At 40.2% G+C, this 9,397-nt stretch overlaps 1 long non-coding RNA gene across 1 annotated transcript; it reads left to right on the forward strand.

Annotated features, from left to right (window-relative positions):
• Positions 1-308: 308 nt before the first annotated feature.
• Positions 309-1,961, forward strand: LOC128469796 (uncharacterized). The gene is made up of 2 exons (XR_008345992.1): positions 309-916; positions 948-1,961. It is a non-coding gene; the product is annotated as an uncharacterized LOC128469796 (long non-coding RNA).
• Positions 1,962-9,397: the final 7,436 nt, after the last annotated feature.

Here is a 9,397-nt window from a genome sequence, read left to right on the forward strand (position 1 = left end):
ATCCGGTATGCTGTACACGGTCACACCTTGGCCTTTGGTATTAGGAACCACAGAGATAAAACCGAGAAGTCAGAGGTGGCTAAAGAACCATGTAAACTATGCCACGAAATAAGAATTGCTTTATTTCATTTATACCAAAATAAGGCAGGGTTTCATTAACAGAAACACTTAGCGACTTTCTCAGTAACAATATATACCGTTTAGCCTTTTGTCTGTGTGCATAATGTGCATAATTGATTTAATTATTATTAAACAGTTTCTCGATTCAATTTTCCATTTCTAATTGCAGTCCCTCCATCTGTTCTCGGGTTTTATTCCAGTTCATTGGGATTTCCCCAATATTCACAGGTTAGATCTAAGAATTGTAGTTAAAATAGAAACTCTAACCCCCCCCCAATGCATAAAAAAGGGCAATGCAGAGCAATAAAACAGATGGAAATGTGAATTAAAGGGACAGTATCTAGCATTTCCCCTAACATATTCAGGTGTGACCCTAGTGGGGCGCTGTTGTGCCGGGGTAATTAAAAAGACTTATCTGCCTCTTTAAGATTGGTATAAAGTGGTCTATAAAGCCTGAATTGTCCTAGTCTAGAATGCCCCTTCTGAACCAATACTATAGACTTTTTAATTTCTATTATTTATATGGCATTAATTTAGTGGAGCCCACAAGGTCGCCTGTAGGTCGTTTTCTTTTTAACACCCCATAATGCACATTATTTGTAATAAATGAACATGTTAACATGCCACATGGGCAGCTTGTATATTCCGTACATTAATGATTAGGTTTATATCGGCCCTTTTACATGCCACTGAATAAGTTAAAGGGACGCCAACACTTTAGTGAGTGTTTAAAAATCAGTAGCTTTAATTATTTTAGCCGCCCCCTAAGTACCCTTCCATGCCTGATCTGGTACAGGTTAATGTTCATGTCGTTATGGAATGAAAAGGTTAATGTTCATGTCATTATGGAATGAACAGGTTAATGTACATGTCATTATGGAATGTGTTTCTGACACCCGGATGACACTTCTTAATCTCCCTACGCCAAAGCTAGGTTCAAATTGGTGCACCGAAAGCTTGTGTTCATAGAGGTATAGTCTCTTTCTGCTTTTATTATTCCTCCTCACATCCAAAAAATGGGAAAAGATAAAACTGTTACATGAAATAGCTCCATGTTGCCGTTTATGTAGTATTCACTTGTTATTGAATTAGTTTCTTTTCTATCATTAATGTAAGCTTCCAAAGATAACTTACTAGACAGCAAAAAATGAATTGTAAAATATTGTATTAATATTCATTAATTTAGTGGTTTTGTGATGTCATATATTTACCAAATCGATATTGCTGCCGAAAGTGCCTTTCAGACATTTTTTTTTTGTGTGAAATAGAATAAACCCGGGCTTCTCGCCACAGCTGTAAACCAGCGAACACTGGAGATGCACGTTATTAAATGTATATAGTAATTCAGGTTCATCGGAAACGAATATAAACATTTTAACCCCTTACTTGCCTGTGAGCTGGGCAGCCCTTGCTTCCTATGCGTTTCTCATCGCTTAGGCAATGAAAGGGTTACCGTTTCCGATCGTACGCCTGGGTGCAAGGAGCATTATATCACAAATCTTGCTTTTCAGACCCATCGTGAATTCCAGGAATCGGTTTGATGTTCAGGCAACGTATGGATAACATGCTGAACTTTATGTGTTTATAAGCTTATCAGCCTTGCTGGGAATACTGAAATATTTAACCTTTTGCGTACCGGAGAGATGAGCGCCGCATTGCCTTTCCCTCCTGACATTAAAAAAAGGTTTCTGGCCCTTTCACGGCTGGTTTTATAATGCTTTCTACAGACATGAAATAATTTGTTTGCTCTTTTTGGTAAACCTGTGTTTATAAACCAAGGTGGGTTTTGTAAACAGTTGTGTACAAACACTATATTGTAACGTAATAAAATATTTCTGCAGTTTACATTGTTTGGACTTTTTATTCTTCTTGTTCTAAGCTGCTCAGCCATTTGTATTTTCCGTGAAATAATTGTAGCTTTTTTATTCCTAACCTTCCCAAAAAATCATCAGCTAGATGATTTCAATTATTCCAGCGCCATCTTTAAAAGGGGGGAAATAAAACTTTATAGAAGCTATTACCCATTCAGGATGGAGCTGGTTCATTATAAAAAGCATGTTCAGGCCAGTATCGTGCATAACGGGTATCTAACGGGGTATTGTGGGCACCTGAACAGTGACGGGTAAGCAAGTCGATAAATGTGGCCAGTGTTTTACGTCACTTTAACATATTTTGTGTAATTTTCTTGAGGAATGGGATTTTTTTTATTTTATTTATCCCCCCACTCGCCAACAAGAACCCCCATCGGACCTCAGTCCATATCATTCAAAAACCGTTTTTGGCGATGGATCCTCTGATTGGATTTATCCCGCACATGCATGCTTTAACACACCTTGGGGACATATCTCTTCCAAGCCTGGGGTTTAACGGGGACTTAACAACAGATTAACACAAATAGTGGGTTTCAGCATAATCTAAAATAGCATTGTCTCCTTTTCTTTCGCTGAAAGTGTTAAATAGAGTATAGAGCGGGAGAATCCAGGAAGCAATTAAGATGAAGTCACTGATGATGTCACACGGGCTGCAGTGCGCAATGTTGCTAATTTGGCATCTGTTTTAAAGTACCTGTGTGACGGGCTGCTTCTCTAAATGTGATCACGTATTGATCTCTAGTTTTTATAGAATTATCTGTTCTGATGGAAGTTATTGTTGGGTTTTCTCTGACACTTAAATGGGCTTCATCTTCTGCCCCCATGCAAAGTGTGTGGTTTTATGATACATTTACACATGATCACAGGTGGAACTGTCAAATTGCCTGAGTCACAAATGTGTTCTGTTAAAGCATGGCCTGGTTTGGTGGGAAATAATGAATCCCTAGGAGCCATTGATTGTAAAAGAAAAAGCAGTCTACAATACAAGAGCATACCCGACCTCTTCATTCACTACATCCACCTCCATTCATTCATCTGGATGGGCTACTGTAAGACTTACGCCTCGACTTATTACCTTTCAGTAACTGCAGAAACCTTGTTTTGGATGAAATATGTTCTCCTTCCGTAACTAAATCTTAGGTAGTTTTCCACGTTTTGCTGCAAACAGCATGATTATTTACTTTTCTATTTAGTTCCGTTTCTGTCTGAATCCTCACCCGTTACATTACATTTATTTATATAGCGCCAGCTGGCTATCAACCATCACCTTCATAGCAATTGTTTAACTGCAGATACCTCGTGCACTTTATGATAAATTATGTGGACCCCCTGCTATAATTGGAAGCTTGCCCATGATGCCAATCAGGACTGGGGGGGGGGTGTAAAGCCACCAACGCTGGATTCTGGAGCAATGGAATGCGAAGTGCCTACTGTAGAGTTTGGTGGGGGATGCATTTGGTCTGGGGTTGTGTTTCAGGGTTTGGGACCCTCGGTGCCAGTAAAGAGTAATGAACACCTTTTTGGCATGAATTGGATCACCAATTGCGAGCCAGGGCATCTCATCCAACATCAGTGCCTGACCTCACAAATGCTCGTCTGGATGAATGGGCAACAATCCCCACAGAAGCACCACAAAATCTTGTGGAAAGCCTTCCTAGAAAAGTGGAGGCTGTTATACCAGCAAAAACGGAGCCAATACCATATTAATGCCTATGGTTGTGGAATGGGAAGTCCAGCAAGCTCGTATAAGTGTGATGGTCAAACTTACATGTGTTTTTTTTTTAGTTTTTTTTTTTTTTTTTTTTTTACAAAAAGCTAGGACAGTTACATTCTGTATACAAGTACCTGATGCCAAAAAAGTGTTCCTTCTTAGACAGCAGAGAGTGTAGATGACTCATCCACATTCTTACATAATGAACAATTTTCTCCCATTGTTTCTTTCGCTTGCCACCCTGAGTAATAAAGCACGTGGCCTGCTGAAGAAATCCACTTCTGTACTGTTCCAAAACAGATGCAGTTTGAAATCGGAACATTCTTTTCCCGTATTAATGCAACGAGTTCCCTGTAGCAATCTGTCCTCCGGTATTATAGGCTAATTGCATGGATTACAGTGTGTTGCTTTTCAAACAAGCTATGTCCCATTTCTAAATAGTTTTGGTTTCTAAAATTCGGAATTTCTTGAGGGCTGTGATTCAGGATAATTGAAAAACGAAAATGTATTTATTCACTGTAATATTCACCATGTTTTTGATAATGCAGAATAAGGAGCTGATATTTCTCTTTTTTGCTGCATTGTGAATGGAATAAAAAACAGTTGTTATATTTATATTCTTTGAATATCTGGACTGCTTTTAATAGTTGATAACGACAGGAGGGATTTCGGCAATCTCGGCTTCGGCTTGAATGTCACCTTTTGCTAGTCAGAATCGAGCCAGGAATGGGCTTGAGCCCAACTCGACCAAAAGCTGACTCGCCCAAGTAAATTTTTATCAGTTTATAATACATATGTTAATTCATTACTAATTTTCTGTAATGGTAGGAACGTGTTTCATATCTTCTACAGAATTTAACTGAGGGGTGATCTTTCCATAGAAGAGATTTTCATAAACACAAAGGTAGAGTTGATGGGAGAGTACTTCAGCTCCAGCTGACTTCTCCATACAGTGTTATGGTCCAACTGAGTTAGCATCTGGTGAAGGAAAACCTTGTCCTGCCCTGTATAATGCATACTTAAATCAGTAGGATTTCCCCAGCAAGATTTCTTGAATTATGCCTTATGCGGGTCCAACTGACCCTTCCTGAAGACCCTTGTCAGTGATGGCCCTTCGTAATGAATGCTAAAGTAACTGAGGGAACTTGAACCACATCTCTCCAGCAAACCCTCCTGTTGCTTTGGTGAACGAACCCCAAAGACTACTAATACATTTTTTTTAAAAAATGTATGTGGGGCAAAAGCATAAACTGGGTGATGTAAGACCATTAATAGGAGCTACCACCGCACTTCTCCCCTTTTTTGTCTCCTTTGGTTGTCGAGGCATTCACCGTGTCTATTTTTGGTTGAATGTGGCTCTGACCCCAACATGGGCTACGGTACGGAATAGATTAGTCATGCCTGGGGATAGAATGCATTCATGTAATTTGGTTGGGAAACAAATCTAGAACATGTATAATTTTTATTTGCTAATGTAATTATTCTGATTGGGAGATACACATGTTGCGGCTCCATTCTGCGGATGTTGAGGTATCTGCTCAGTAGGACTGTATTGTGCCAACATCAGTAGATGTTTCATGTTTCAGGTCTTGGGGGTGTGTTTAAAATTAGGTTTCAAATTCATTTAATTCTTCATATGTATACGTAGTTATATTTTATGTATCTATAATGTAACTATCTCTGGACAGGAAAACCAACCACCCCAGAAGTACGTCGGGTTTCCTGGTTATTGGTGAGAAATACTGTTTATGCCGCGTCCAGTCATGCAACTAACAGGTCAATATAGGTTTAAAAATAACTTTTCTAGTAAAATGCTAGGAATAATGTTATGCAAAGGGCATGATATTATTTCCAAAGCCAGGTGCGAAAGCGGCAAATACACTTGGGGTCCGCGTATAAAAGAAAGAAATGCGTCATATAGCAAACTATGGAACATTACATTAACCCAGACCAATGTTTAATGAATAAAAAGAGACAAAATTTCAGCTTCCCTCCGACCCTGGTTTATTGAGGTCGCCCAGGTAATTATTTGATCACAGCTGCTGTAATCTCTGAATATTAATGGAGTTTAGGGTCCGGTAAATGTCAAGCCTTGAAATTTTTTTGCATATATGCAGAAGGAGTGCGACAGCATTAACAGGATTTGCGTCTGCTTCCCTTTCCTAGTATTTAACCTATCGCAGCATTTGGTGTCAACTTTTTCTTTTTTTATCACCTCGCTTTATCTAACTTGGAGTTTATTTAAAAGGAGTCCATCGTGTGCATATTAATGTGTTCAAATACAGAAAATGAAGGGTCAGGTCGGAACAGCGGTGGGAAAAGATCAGTGTTCAACCAGGCAAAAGCCGCAGGTGACCTGCTGAATCCCATTATGTTCATTTTGGTTGGCGTGTTGACTCGGCACGTGTAAAAATTCCCAATTCCCAAGGTAGAGAATACGTTTATTTTCAGTATTGCCAAGCTATTCTCAAGAAAAATATTTTTTTCAGCTTTTCACATTGCGTGTATGCATGAGACCGCGTGCCCCGATGAACATGGGCATTCATTTATGCCAGCACGTGCATATTGTAGGCATATTAACTACTGGACATTTGAACAGTGACAAAAAACACAGCTATGGCCCCTAAAAACATTTAATTTAGAAAAAAAATTGCAAAAAAATTAGAAATGTAATTAAAACAGATGAAATTATATTTTCTTTAAGTTTTAGCAGTTGCTAATGAACCTCTTGCGTTAAACTCTTGGTTTAAGTGGAATTTCTATCACCTTGGGCATGCGCGATAATATTTAGAGAGGAACCGTTCTGATTCAAACAGTCTGTATGTGATATAAAAGCAAACAAGGATACCGGATAACTCAAAAATGGGTGATTATTATCATCAGTCACTGCATTATTAGTAAAAGTAATAACAATAGTACAATTGAGAGATGGTTTTCAGTGCTGGGGTCAGTTAAGGACTGACGCCTTTTCCCATTTATTTAGACTCATCAATGGCTGGATATTCATGACCTGGATAAATGAGCATCACTGGGCAATTATTAATTTTGAACGTACTAATCTTACATAATGAGTGATATTTTACATGTGAACACAATGAAGTTGTTTATTTCATTGTCACACTTTACAGGAGCGGGGACTATAGAATGCCTGTTGTAAATGGATGTGAGTCATTCCACCTGCCCCTTTCTCATACGCACATCCTACATGTCTGACACACGCATCTCAAACAGGCCATTTCAATTCCCCCATTTCTCAGTTAAAATGCACCTATTCTACATATATGGCAAGAATTTATAGCATTGACAAGTTCATACACGCCGCAACGGAACCCGAAGAACTCAAAGCTGGTGTGCTTTACCCTATCCATTGTGAAGATTTTCCTTCACTGGAAAAAGTGCCAAAAATGTGTCCAATACCCCTTAATGACAAAGCCCGTACATGTATGGGCTCAAAATGCATTGTTTTCAATGGGTTTTGGGACATGGCAGGCACCAGATCCCCTATTTTCTTTTCTTCGGTGGCCCAATTCTATGAAGGGATATGCGACCAATTTCTTCCCTCCCAAGCCAGAAGGCCCGCGGGGGGGCTGAATCTTTCCAACAACATCGTTAGAGGGAGTGGGGCAGCTTGGGGACTACCTAACTCCTTCCTCACCAGAACAAAACTGATTCTTTTTAGGGCACCCAGTTCCACCATGGTCTTTTCGGTAATTCAAAAATTCTGATACACAATACTAAATTACTGTGATTAATATTTCAACCCCCCTCAAAAAAAACCAAAAAAACAATAGTGCTGTTTTTGGGGACCGGAAAGATCTGACCATTATGTAACAGCTACTCTTCTCAGTATTTGTTACCTTCCAGTTTGGCGTCATCAGGCTCGCTTATAAGCGGTAAGCACTCTATTGAGCTACAATTTTATGGAAATAGTCAAATAATTAGATTATAAATAACCAGGTGTAGATGAGTGTCAGTGATGATACTGGGGAACCCCTTGAGATAATAGAAATGTAAATAGGCTAATTCAATCCATCTCCGGCTGAATGGATAACAAGATATGAATGGAGCCTTTTTAATAATGTCTTCATTGAGCAAAAATGTGCGATTATGGCCCCAGTCCCTAGCTGGCATCATAACATTTTTTTTACAACCAACCATATGCCATGGTAAAAAATGAAAAGGGGCCAAAGAAGGGTCCAATTGTCAATGGCTGAGCACACACAAGAAAGTAACACAGAGGTTGTGACATGTCTAACACAACACTAGCTGCCATAAAAACTGATGTTATAGTAGTGCTTTCCAGAACATACTTTCACAACACTCAAGAACGTTTGAGATTAACTCATTAAAAGCTTGGCCCCATGAGATCCCTGAAGGGCAAAATACCAACTTCGTTTTGTCCCACTTGGATCTCTTCAGGCCCACCCCAAGTGCAAATGTGAGTCCAGACGTGGGCCTCGTTGCTCTTGTGTTCCTAGAGGGATACTAAGCCAGACCCCATCGCACCCCAGCCTTCACGACGAAAGAACGTACTTCTGGGGTTTTGGGGTTCTTCACTGCCTTGCATTTTGTTTCTGGACAGCACTTGTAGCAGGATCAGACTGATTTGTTGATGGAGTGTTTTCTTGAGTTATACCATAAGAAAACTAAACCTTGAGATGCTCCTGAGTGGGGATATGTGATAGGTCAGGCTATTAAGTGGTCGTGTATCCTCAGTGAGATAATTTAGTTACAGTTTTGATTTAGAACCTTGATCTTAGAAACATACACCTAATTTCAGAATGAATGCATATACTCAATCCAAGAGTGTGTACCGTGCCTCCAGGGCACAGTTTGCTAGGTGTCCTTGGTTGCTGTCAATGTTTCCTTGTGGTAATTTCCAGTATGACAGGACTTCATATCCTGAAATAGTAATTTTTTGGTTTCTTTTCAAAGGCCCAATGTGCTATACTTTCACTCATCAAGGAATAAATAGTTTCGGTGGATCACCAGGACCTCAGTCAGCAAGAGGGAGGGCTATTAATTAGCCGGTAGGTCAGGGCAAAACACTGAATAACAGGAGGGACCATCAGTGCCCTGTGTGCCTGCCAATACTTTTTTTTATCATGACTTGCAGCATTCCCAGGTTGGACCCGTGGGGACTCAAAAACTCCTAAGATTTGAAACCTACGTTCACCTTAAGGCCAGGGAATCAAGTCCCCCTTCCCTCTTTTTCAAGCCCACTTCCCAAATATGTCTGCAGCTCCTTCCTTCACTCCTTGACCAAAGCCTGCAAGAGCTGGCCACATCTTCTTGAAAATGTTCTTAAGGGAGATCACTAAAGTTTTTCAAGGAGAATTCAGAGTCAAAACACACGCATCACATAAAAAATGCAAGTTTTGCCTCTCCTCATTGCTACTCTAGTTTTCTCTACTGTAACCACCAACAAGCAGGTTGTATATTTTTAGATGCATTCGTTTTTTTCTTGTGCTTCTCACTTCCATTGTGTAGAAACTGCAGTTGGTGCTCGTAAGGTGGTAGAGTCTCCAGACCTTCTTCTGGGGCCACACTCCCCAAAGGGGGATATGCAGCCCCTTCCTCCGCACTCCCCAAAGGGGGATATGCAGCCCCTTCCTCCGCACTCCCCAAAGGGGGATATGCAGCCCCTTCCTCCACACTCCCCAAAGGGCAATATGCAGCCCCTTCCTCCGCACTC

The sequence above is a fragment of the Spea bombifrons genome, chromosome 12 (genome assembly GCF_027358695.1).
Source record: "Spea bombifrons isolate aSpeBom1 chromosome 12, aSpeBom1.2.pri, whole genome shotgun sequence".
Taxonomy (NCBI): Eukaryota; Metazoa; Chordata; class Amphibia; order Anura; family Pelobatidae; genus Spea; species Spea bombifrons.